Here is a 13,431-nt window from a genome sequence, read left to right as displayed (position 1 = left end):
AAATTCTGTTGAAGCGTTTGCATGACATTGGAGTGAGGGATCGGGCTTTGGATTGGTGTCGAGCCTTTCTGACGGGAAGATCTTTCCAGATTTGGGTGCCACCATTTCAATCTCAGAGGTGTGCTCTGCAACAGGGGGTGCCCCCTTCTTTTTAATATCTATATGCAACCTCTCGCACAGGTGGCTAGGGAGAGAGGGCTGTCATTGGTGTCATACGCCGATGACACCAAATTGGTGATTGCTTTTTCTAAGAAAAATAACACCAACTTAGGAAGGTTTAAGGAGGACTTGGTAGAGGTTGCAGGCTGGATGGCAAATAATTGCCTACAGCTGAATGCCAGTAAATCCGAGGTGCTGTTATTTGGGAAAGACCGAGACCTGTGGTCCGAGCAGTGTTGGCCAGACAGCCTTAAACCGACCCCTGTGCCTAAAGAGTTACAACAAACAAATGATGGACGGAATGCTGACAATGCAGACATTCTCCCCCAGTCAAGAGATCTGGGTTAAATCCATCGTTCTTTTGCCCACTACGCCACCCCAGTTCAGACATGGCCATATGCAAATCAGTCTTGACCCTGTGCCTCATGGGAATAGTCCAGCCCGAACTGCCAAGCCATGTCTTCCCTGGACCGGAATCAAGCATCCTAGGACCGGTTTCTGGCTATCAGCCGTCATCAGCCAGGATAGCTTGACTCCAGTGGCGTAGTGAGCACGGGTCAGTTCGGGCTGGACTGTTCCCATGGGGCACAGGGTCAAGACTGATTTGCATATGGCTGGGTTCAAACTGGAATGGCATGGTGAGCAAAAAAACGATGGATTTGGGCCCAGATCTCTGTACTGGGGTGAATGTATGACATTGTTCTGCATTCTGTCCATCAATTGTTGTTTTTGCATTTGTCACCCCGAGTGGGAAGGGTATGCTCAGACGTGAGTCCCTTGCTCTCCATGCCACTGGAATCAAGCTATCCTGGCTGACGAGGGCTGAAAGCCCGAAACCGGTCCTAGGATGCTTGTTTCCAGTCCAGGGAGGACCTGGCTTGGCAGTTCGGGCTGGACTGTTCCCATGGGGCACAGGGTCAAGACTGATTTGCATATGGCTGGGTTCAAACTGGAATGGCATGGTGAGCAAAAAAACGATGGATTTGGGCCCAGATCTCTGTACTGGGGTGAATGTATGACATTGTTCTGCATTCTGTCCATCAATTGTTGTTTTTGCCTGTGCCTAAAGAGGCAGTTAAGAACTTGGGGGTCTGGATCGACAGCAGACTTACGTTTGATACACAAGCTAAAGCCGTGGCAGGAACATGTTTTGGCCTACTGCGAAGCCTGAAGCCTATACTCGTTTTATTTCCCCCTAGGGTACGCCAGACCATTATCCAGGTGACAATTTTGTCCAGACTGGATTATGGCAACTCATTGTATCTTGGGGCCAATAAGTCTTGTGTTCAGCGCTTGCAGAGGATCCAGAATGCTGCGGCACGCATTCTGGTGGCACTACCAAGATCTGCTTCTGTCTCCCATGTCCTGCCCAAATTACATTGGCTGCCTGTTGAGAAACGAATCCAATTTAAAAGTCTTTGTGTTTCTCATAAGATCCTTACTCAACAGGCTCCCCTGGGTTTGTCTAAGTTGCTTCAGCTTTATGTGCCTCGGCGGTCTCTTATATCGGCCAATCAGGCGTTAGTGAGTGTCCCCCGTGTTGTGAGAGCGAGAGCTGGGGGCCGCTCATTCCGTTGTCTTGCGGCGCAACTCTGGAATCTGCTTCCTGTTTCGATCAGAGAGATCCAGAGTCATTTGGTTTTCCGAAAAGCTATCAAGACCTGGCTTTTCCCGACTCTCGCATAACTGCCTTCCTGCCAGCCACCCTCATTGTCTTTGGTCGCGCTGGGACGCCCCATCGCTGGGGCAGCTATGCGCTATACAAATCCGACAAATAAATAAATGAGCTGACTCTCTCTCTGTCAGTAATCTGCACTCTGCGTGAAGTGATACCTGTGCACGTTTTCTGACTATAGTTATTATCTAAACCCTACATAAGGGACTTCGAGATTGATGCCAAATCTGACTCAATTTTTTCTAGTCTCGAAACCAGGGAGCCAATGGACTCTTTAACAAAAGAAGTTAACTGGGTAAGCATAATATGATAATAATGTTACTGTGTACATAACTTAATCTGTGGTTTGGTTCAGAGAGTCTTCATTTCTGCATTGGGATGATTGGTATAGTTGTTATGCAAACTTCTTTAAGTTGCATATTCGTCAAATTAACCTAAGGGTGAAATTTCATTGAGAAAATCATTTTCTGGGGTTTCTTTTCCTGGAGATTTCTCTCGCAAAAAAGTTGCGTTTCGAAGTAATTTTCGGTCAAAGTCTAATGGCCTGTTTTTTTTAAATTAAAACAGCATTAGCAACTTCTTCATTGTCAAAGTTTGCAAACTGTTTGTCAAAAAACTGAAAGGTCTACTTCACACTCACCTAGTGCTAGTTGGGCTTTTAGACAGGCTTTGAACTATGTTTTGGCGCCTCATCCAAACTATTACATCACTGAGATTTCTTTGTTTTGAGGTTTTACTGACAGATTTTAGCTGTTTGTCATTGAAGATCTGTTGTGACAATACCACTACTTAGACCAGCATTACGAGTTGGTGTAATTCACCCGCAGCAATATCACTGGAAGAAATACTACAGTGCAAAGACTAATAAACAACCTCTCCAAGTGCACTTCAGACAACCTCTTTGAAACCAATCTTTACAAGACGAAAGTGATGTCGCTCTGGAAGCGTATCATTAGACAGGGCAAGTGGTGGCTTAATGGACAGCCCATAGAAGAAGAAACCTCCTGTAAATATCTGGGAGTCAAACTAGACTCACAGGCTTCCTTTGCCCAGCAGAAAGAAGTGATCAAGGAAAAAGCCAATGATGCCGTGAACTTTGCATTTATAGCCCTTACTAGAAATCTATGGGTCTACTCTTTGAAGCAATTTTTAGCAATGATTAAAGCAAAACTTTGCCAACAATAGTATATGGCATTGAGTTGATGCTTGGGTGTCATGCAAAACTCCTGGAGAAACTCATGATCAAAATGCACAAGTTTGTTTTACACCTGCAGAGAGCAGGCACTGAGGCACAAATAAGTCTCGAGTTTGCCCTGGAAAAACAAACCTAGGTCAGGAGACTCGCCTTCCTAAAATTCTGCCACAAAGCTCGGACAGCCACAAATGAATCCTTGGATCACTACATTTGGGTGGAAATAACTATGCAGACAGGAAAGGCAAGTTTTATGAGCTATCTAGATAAATCTATTGAAATCCTGGGGCTTGGGGCGCTATGGCGAATGTCAACAACCAAGGCTGTATTTAAAAAAAACTGTGAACAAATGTATTCAGAAGTTAAGTCGACTTGAGGACAAAAGCAATCTTGCAAAACGGTTGCATGGGTGGTTGGTGCTGAATTCTTACACAAATATACTGGAGAAACCGTATATGGGTGCCTGTTATTCAACTCACATCAAAAGAAAGCTCACAGGTTTGTGGCTAGGGTCACTCCCGACCCTGGACTACACTTCCATGTGGATGGAAGCAGGGAATACTCTGAGCAATAATTGGCCACTGTTCAAGCTTGCTGATGGAACCTTGATACACATACATTGCATTTGCCTGTGCCTGTTGATCCATTGAAGGCCCTGCTACACAAAGAACTGATGGCTTTGGGAATTTGGCGCTGCATTCAAGCTTTCATTGAATCGCTATGCCTGCGTAACTTCATGTTGAACATTCGAACAGTGCAATTCCTCAACATCATTAGGAAGGAGATAGCAGTCACTTCAGAGGACCACAAGGAGAGGTTTCAGGGAGTGTTGCAAGCTTGATTTTGCATGCATGTGTTCCACCACCACTTCCATTCTTTATTCTTTACTCCCTGTACTGTGTACACCACTGATATTATTTATGCTCCTCTGTTCAAATATTACAGGTAATCTTATAACGGGCACCTCCCTTATGCCATTTGGTTATGTCCGCACTTTTATAATTTGGATTCCTATTTATCATTACGATTAGGACCTGTTGCCAGGGGTTTGTCTTTTAGTCAGGTCAATACTGTTGTCTTTCCTGGCTCAATAATGCTTTTGTTACTCTTGTGTGTTGTTTTACTTTCCCAGTGGTCATGCGAGGTAACTCGTCTCTTGGGCGAAAAGGGCAGTTGTCCACCATTTTATATTTTTACTCAGTTCCTTTAGTACTTTGCTCTATTTCCCCCAATGCGACTCTCTATGCTATGCAGTTCAAGTCAAGATTTGTATTTTAAGCTCAAATTCCATATACATTGACCCCCCGGATTGTTTTTTATGCATTTTTATAAGGCAGCACTCAAAGTTTTGTTTATGCTATGTCACCCATGTCTAGACCTGCACCCTGGGTTTGATTTTTATATGCACTGATTCCCCTGATTGTTACTTTTATGGATTTTCATAAAACAGCTCTTGAACTTGTACAGTGCCCCCTCCCACTGGAAAAAGTAGGGTGCAGTCTCGCTGTGTAGTTTGGTACAAGTTGCTAGGGGGCTGTCTTTATGCCAGGTTAATGCCACCCCCTACTCGCCCCACCTAGGGTCGGTTCACTGATAAAATAATTATGTAAAATATATCGATGACAAAAATATCAAAGTAAAAATATTGAATGCATAAATATCGACTCCCTATACTTAAACAAGTAATTACAAAAATATCGATGTAAAAACTATAGATGTAAAAAATATCGATTTTTAAATATGTATAAAATAAAATACAATGTATTAAATATATTAAATATTATTTTTACCAAAACAAATTAAATTTAATATACATTTTAACAAAATATTACAAATAAGCTTAATTTAAAAAAATATAAACACACAAACATAATAAATTATACATATACCTATATTTACTTAAAAATAATGTATTAACATTTATCTTTATTTAAAAATAACCATTTTATAAGTAATTCAAACATTTAACTATTATAAAAAAAATTACAACGTTCATTTCACAGTACAATAAATACAACAGTAGGGAAAATGTTGGATAGCGGAGGGGTAAAAATCACTATTCCCACTCCAGTGAGTGCAACAGTAGGGAAAGTATTGGATAGCGGAGGGGTAAAAATTACTATTCCCACTCCAGTGAGTGCAACAGTAGGGAAAGAATTGGATAGCGGAGGGGTAAAAATTGCTATTCCTACTCCAGTGAGTGCAACAGTAGAGAAAGTATTGGAGTGCGGAGGGGTAAAAATTACTATTCCAACTCCAAAGAGTGCAACAGTAGGGAAAGTGTTGGATAGCCGAGGGGTAAAAGTTACTATTCCCACTCCAGTCTGTGAAACAGTAGAGAAAGTGCTGGATAGCGAAAGGGTAAAAATTACTATTCCCACTCCAGTAAGTGCAACAGTAGGGAAAATTTTGGATAGCGGATGGGTAAAAATTACTATTCCCACTCCAGTGAGTGCAACAGTAGGTAAAATAATGGATGGTGGAGGGGTAAAAATTAAGATTCCCACTCCAGTGAGAGCAACAGTAAGGAAAGTGTTGGATAGCGGAGGGGTAAAAATTATTATTCCCATTCCAGTGAGTGCAACCGTAGGGAAAGTGCTGGATAGAGAGGGGTAAAAATTACTATTCCCACTCCAGTGAGTGCAACAGTGAGGAAGGTATTGGATAGCAGAGGGGTCAAAATTACTATTCCCATTCCAGTGAGTGCAACAGTAGGGAAAGTGCTGGATAGCGGAGGGGTAAAAATGACTATTCCCATTCCAGTGAGCGCAACAGTAGAAAGTGTGTTGGATAGCGGATTATTAAAAATTGATAATAACATTTAAACAATTGAACATTTGTAATTAATATTAAAAATAAATAAACAATATTTTAAAAATATAAGATTAAATACATTAAATATCAACATTAAATATATTAATTACATATAACAAAAAGGTACAACTATTATGTAAAATAAATTATTATATACATTTATAAACAATATATATTTGAAATATGCAAATATTAACAAACAAAAATACATTCAAAACATAAATGTATTTATTTTAATTCCTACCCTATAACACCACACCATCAAAAAAAAGCAACATTTTTATTTACATTTATTTCCGTAATTAACATAATTATTAATGATGAGTTGCTAATTAATATTATAAATAAAGATTAATAAACATTCATTGAATATGCATTCTTTAACACTATAATATGCACAACACACACCTAAAATAAACTACACAATTACCATAATTAATTACTAATTAATTATTTTTTATTAATTAACAACTAATTAATAATTCATCAATTAAAAATAAATTACTTCCCACCCTTCCTACCATTTTCATCTATAAACACCACAACACACACCTAAAAATAATTACACAATTAACATACTTAATTGTCAATTAATTAACAACTCATTATTAAATAATTAATAAAAAACTTAATTTACACAGTTAACCCATCTCAATTCAACAAATATTATTAAATTACTTCCCACCCTATTCCCCTATAAACCCACAACCCGCTACAGTACTAAAAATGCAAAATTCAAATAAAAAAAAAATATTAACTTCTAAAAATAATCAATAAATCTTATATAATTAAATTACTTCCTACTCTATTCCCCTATAAACCCACAAACCCACAACCCGCTAAGGAACTAAAAATGCAAAATTCAAACAAAAATAATTAAATAACTACTAAAATGTTAACACATATCATAAAAATACAAACAATTCTTATACAACCTGTACATGTATCACACACATATAAAATATATACTAAAATACATGACATTAATAAAAAAATCGATATTTTTAACATCCATATTTTTGCAAACGATATTAAACACTTCGATATTTTTTACATCGATATTAAACACTTCGATATTTTTTACTTCGATATTACTTACCCAAAATCGATATTCTACACCACGATATTTTTCTTTCGATATTCGTGAACAACGATATTTTTACCACGATATTTGTGCACATCGATATTTTTACATCGATATTCCAGCTCTACACCCTAGGGTTATCGCTATTCTTTGCATGAATTGACTGTATTTCTGCCATGTTTTATTCTGGATTTTGTAACATCGGGAGGGGTTACATGAGGGAGTGAATTTTCTTCCTCCTGAGTGAAATAGGCAGAATACAATAGTGTGCTTAATTCTATTGCATAATCTCTTGTTATGGTTGTTTATGATTTTAATTAACTAATAACCAATGTTTTGACTGAACTCACAATTACAAATATGTCTAGGCCCAGAATTGTCAGGTGAGATAATCCTACCCAATAATGATGGGTCCGGAGACACCAGGCCTGTAAAAGTTGCTGCAGAATGGAACTTGCACGCAACAGCATTACCTAACTCCCTCCCATCTCCTGCAGCAGCCAATGCTTCCCCTGCACCTATGCCCCATCATCTTGTCCCACTCCCAACTGACACTTCCGATTACACTTTCCGCCTGCTGTAGGAAAATCATTACAAACGAATGGGGTAACCCAAAATGCCGTAGGACCTGGGTACAATTTGGTACAAAAAACTAAAATGTCCAAACGGGAATCACAGAAATTGTTTGAAAATGAAAAACACATTTTTCAAACCCGACAATACAGTACCTCTTGAATTGAAAACTGTGAAGTAATCAAAAAGAAGAAAGCAGAAAAAAATCTAACACCTCTTAGAAATTGGGTCTCTAGTTGGCAAAAGTAGGGACCACATTCCTAGTCAGGGTAAGTCAGATACACAAACTAAATTAACCAGTGCTAACCCTCTGGTAGCTTGGCACAAAGCTGTCAGGTTTATCTTAAGAGATGTGTAAAATATTTGTGCAACACAGTAACAATGTTAAAAAAGACTTATCTTAGTAAAACAAGACTAAAATAACAAAAATCCAAAAAGTAAAAGTTGAGATATTAATTTTTAAAGATTAAATCCAAAAACAGTGCTTAGAAGTCAATAGCGCTAAGAGGTTGCTTGAAGTCACAATAGACTGGGGTAAATCTAAAGTTCCGGCCAACCACGATGTAGGGCATGCCAGCTACAGGACCCACACAGGGCCCACTAAAAAAGTACCTTGGACGGAGCAAGCGTCGGCGTCATAGATTCGATGCATCGGTTCCGATTCCATAGCCGGAGCGATGTGACGAAGTCGAGCCTCTCAGCCTCGAAGGATCGGCACTTCATCAAAGTCAAGCCTTGCAGTGGCATCTCCGGATTAGAGCTGTGTCATGGTCAACCCTCGTAGTCAGGACCCGCGTCGTCATCGAATCGGCACTGCGTTGGTTCTGATTGGCACAAAGGCAATATTACATCTATTTTTGCAGAAAACAGCTGCAGAACCCACTTCTGAGGCCCAGGACGGGAAGGGGCACCTCAGGCAAGGGTAGGACTCACAGATGGCAGAGTCCAGCAGCACAAGCAGAATTGCAAGAAATCTTTTATGACCCTGAGACTTCAGAAAACAGGAGGCAAGCCAGCAAGCCCGTGGAGAAACTTAGGTTCAAGGATGTAGAGAACAGGTCCAGTCCTTCTCACTCCCAGGCATGAAGCAGCAGGCAGTAGGCCAACACAACAGAGCAGGTAGCAAAGTGGCAGTCCCTCCTACGACCTTGCAATCAGAAGGCAGCAGGCCAACACAGCAATGCAGTTAGCAAAGTGTCAGTCCCTCCATCTTCCAGGCAGAATGTCCTTGGTTCAAGCAAAGTTCTACTTTGGTGGTGTCAGGGGTCCTGTACTTATACCCAAATGTGCCTTTGACGTGGGGGAGACATCAAAGAGGCCTTTGAAGATCACAAGGTTCCTGCCTTTCCTGCACTGGGTCCAGTGGCGGCTCTTCCGCTAAGGCGGAGGAGCATCGCCCCACTGCTTTTCAGCAGTGTAAAAAAAGAAAAAGAAAATTATAATAACACAATTTTATTATCATTTTATTTTTCCCTGCTGAGGCAGTTTTGCAGGGCGGGGCTGCGCTGCCCTCCACACAGAGCAGGAGGAGGAATGGTAGGAACTCTGTAAGTGCACATGAAAGTTTGGTTGGCCGTCTTGGGCCGGCCAAACAATCATGCATAATTAGCATGTTCTCCACCAGGTTGTTTTACAGCCTGGTTGGAGAACATGCACAGGCTCATAGTCCCCGTCTGAGCACCGAACCACGGCGCTCAGACCAATCACTATCGTGATTGGCTTAGGGCATTGTGTGTGCTTCCTGCTTCCGGTTCACCGGACACAGAGAGACAACGGAGGAGAGATGAGGTAAGTTTATTTTTATTTTTCCACACTCCCCATCCCCTGGTCTGTGCCAGCCGCCACTGCCTGACTCCAGACTCACTACATGGGGGTATGCAGCTCTATGTGTGGGAAGAAGCACAGCCCAATTCATAGGCAAGTGTCAGCTCCTCCCTCCCAATCTACCTCATGTAGGCCCATCAGCCTGGTGATGGGCCAACAGAATACAAATGTCACACCCAGGCTTCCTTTGTGTGTGACTGTCTAGATGGAATGCATAAAGCGCAACTGTCACCTAATTCAGACATGTATTCAGAGACAGTCAGAGACATAGAATGGAGCCAATGGTGCTAACTTTCTAAAAGTGACATTTTCATATTTACAATTTAAAATCCAACTTAACCATAAGCTGTGATTTTAAATTGTGAGTCCATAACCAAGCACAATCTCTATCTTATCCCACTTGGAATTACACTTAAAAGATGTTTTAAGGCAATCCCAATGTAAACCTATAGGAGAGATAGACCTTGCAGTAGTGAAAACGAATTTAGCAGTTTTTCACTACCAGGACATGTAAAACTCAAAAGTACATGTCCTTCCTTTTAATTACATTGCACTCTGTCCATAGGGCTGCCATAGAACTACCTTAGGGGTGACTTATAAGTAATCAAAACTAAGTTTTGGGCCTGGCATGTAGGTTAACTTGCCAAGTTGATATGACAGTTTAAAACTGCACCCACAGGCTCTGCAGTGGCCGGCCTGAGCTGTGTTTAAAGGGCTACTAAGTGGGCGGCACAATCAGTGCTGCGGGCCCTCCAGTAGCATTTAATTTGTTGCAGGGATTCTGCTCAGGAACAGAACTACGCTTGGGACCACAGAACTTTAGTAGATAGGGATTGAGTCACCATACCACCTCAGTACCATGAGCCTGAGTCTGACTAGCTATAGTGTCTCACTTGCTCTCCTACCCATATCCAGGGAGACAAGTGAATAGACACCCCAGAACACAATGCTCCCAACCCTCTCAGGGATCACGGTAACAGAACACCCCCTTCGCTCACACACTCATACTCGTCCACAATAAGATTTGACAGAGGCACGAAGGAAGTTTGAAATGTTTATTTAAACTATTGTGCTCAAGAATGCAGTATACGTGCCACGATAAAAAAAAAACTGCCTAGCAAAAATACCATCAGTATAGTCAATTAACCATATATTATGAAAAGTTCTATCATATTATAAGAATAGATTAGCCCAATCCCCCTCCCCTTCTGCAGAAGCAAACTGATTACAAGCAAAGATCTCTGGGATTTGTAATGGGATCCGTACCTTAGCATACACAAATGGATGTTCTACATCTCAGACACAGCCGTGATCTTCTCTCAGAAAAATCTTTCTATCTCTCTGTTATATTGCTGTGCATACCTATATGACAAGGTTTACATGTTCATAAAGAACAGCTGCATTTCTGTGTTGTGTCTAGGTGTGAGTGCCAGACCAGAACAAAATAACAAGGGACATTGTTTTTTGACCTTGTCTGCTGTTCAGACTAAATCCCAGGAAAGAACAGAACTAGAAAACAACTGCAGGATCTGTGTGAAAATAGAATGTGGCACAGAAGCAAACGGGTTTATAATGCTGCCTGTGCCATGCACAGTTAGGCTAATATAGGGAAAACTATAATGGGCCCTGTACAGAACACATGACAATTTTACCGGCCCTGGGTACATATAGTACACTCTTCTAGGCACTTATAATTAAATTAAATATGCCAATTGTTGGTAAGCCAATGTTACCACATTTTGAGTTCAGAGCATATGCACTTTAGCACTGGTTAGCAGTGGTAAAGTGCCCTGAATACTAAAGCAAACATAAACGAGGTCAGAAAAAGGGAGGAGGAAGGCAAAACGTTTGTGGGCGACCCTTAGAAAGGGCCATTTCCAACAACATCAGAGCCACAGGTTCTACAAACATCACATAGTTTGAAGTTAAGTGTTAAATACAGAATTCACAATGTTGCTCCATCATGTGAAAAAGGTGATTGAAAATGTGCTCATGCAAAATGGCAAGTGGTTATACATATACACTCAATATACTGAAAATATGCACACAGGCTGTCTGTAATTGAGATCAGTGACCTATTCTATTTCCTTATAGTAGAAGTGGTGAGCTTTAATCAATTAGTTTCCTCCTCAAGGATATTGATTCAGTCCTGGCATATATTAAAAGGTGTTTAACGTTTCGACCCAGAGAATACACACGCTTGTTCAAGACCTTACAAAGTGGTCTTCATATGGACAGAAATAAGGGGGACCCTAAGGCAGCAATATTAATCTCCCCTTTAATGGGTGAACAATAATATTCGGAGAAGGCACAGAGCCTCGTCTCCTGAGGGTCTTGCTTCTCATAGTTTCCAAAATGTCATCACTAATTAAATGGGTGCAGCAGCCAAACAATGAAAATAGTGAGTTCTCTTTGCTCAAATCAAAAGATAAAGGGTGGGCGAGCCCTTCTTTGTATATCCAGAAACGGGCACTTCCAGTGCATCTGAGAGGAAGAAGAAAATACATTGTATCAGTAGCGCCCATTCTGAATATGCCAAAAAGGTCTATCCCACCCTTTCTCTTTTGAGTTGACAAAGAGAACTTTCCCTAGTGATCCCTTGCCGCCTGATTCCCTATCATAGTTAGCCCCATGTGCTGTTCTTGTGTCTGTGTGACAGCAGATTCTGGAAATATTTGTCAGAGCCCTAGAGTGAAGGATGAAGTTTGGTCCTGGCCTTGTGCATTTGTGCCTCCTACTCCTTAGCAAACCAAATCTCACCTCCCTCAAATCACCCAAATTCCCTTGTTATTCGATGTCAAACCCTGAAACCTTGTAAACATTAAAGTGTATGAAATTTGGCATATAGGCTTGTTAGTTATTACAGCCTTGTCTTCATTTGTAACCTCCCATGGCTGCTGGCCACTTTACTTCGGTTGTTACACAGGACCTGTAATTTAGTCTGTAAGCACTATTTACTCTAATGACTTTCTCTTACTGCAGGCCGACCATGCACTGCTTCAGCTGAAAAAGCTTGTGTTTTTTAAGCAGCACGTCTTCCCCATAACACGGGTACCTGCTTTCAATCACTTTAACCCGGACTTGTCTCGTGTCTGTTTCTACCCCCCAAGTAAAATGGATTTAGAAATGATTAGCAAATTAAGTCATGTGAATTCCAGGTAGAACATAATCCTGTGCTAATGGGCTGAAGCTGACAACAACACATCCGTGTTACATGTCATCTGTACTAAAGCCACTTGACGGGTTGTTTTCAAAAGCATGTTTTATTAACAACAACACCACCACCACCAATACCACCACCACCAATACCACCATCAGCAATACCACCACCACCACCACTAATAACACCACCACCAATACCACCACCAACACCAATATCCCCCCACCACCAATACCACCACCACCAATACCACCACCACCTCAATACCACCACCAATACCAACACCAACACCAATACCAATACCACCACCACCATTACCACCACCAATACCACCACCACCAATACCCCCACCACCACCAATACTGCCACCACCAATACCACCACCACCAATACCATTAATTCCAATTCCACCACCACCAATACCAATACCACCAACACGGAAACCAATACCACCTCAATGCCACCACCAGCGCCAATACCACCACCACTACTAATACCACCAATACCACCACCAATACTACCTCCACCAATACCACCGCCACCACCAATACCACCACCATCACCAATACCACCACCACCACCAATACCACCACCACCTCCACCGATACCACCACCAATACCATCACCACCCATACCACCACCACAATACCACCACCAATACCAACACCACCACTAATAACAATACCACCATCATTACCACCAGCAATACCACCACCACCAATACCTCCACCACCAATACCATCACCACCAATACCAATACCACCAACACCAATACGAATACCACCTCAATGCCACCACTAATACCACCAATACCACCACCACCAATATCACCACCAATACCACCACCACCAATACCACCACCAATACCACCAATACTACCACCACCACCAATACCACCACTACCAATACCATCACCACCGCCAATACTACCTCCACCAATACCACCGCCA

This window comes from Triturus cristatus, chromosome 1_2 (assembly GCF_964204655.1).
Source record: "Triturus cristatus chromosome 1_2, aTriCri1.1, whole genome shotgun sequence".
Classification (NCBI taxonomy): Eukaryota; Metazoa; Chordata; class Amphibia; order Caudata; family Salamandridae; genus Triturus; species Triturus cristatus.
The sequence above is the reverse complement of the archived record's forward strand: the minus strand, read 5'-3'. Positions refer to the sequence as shown.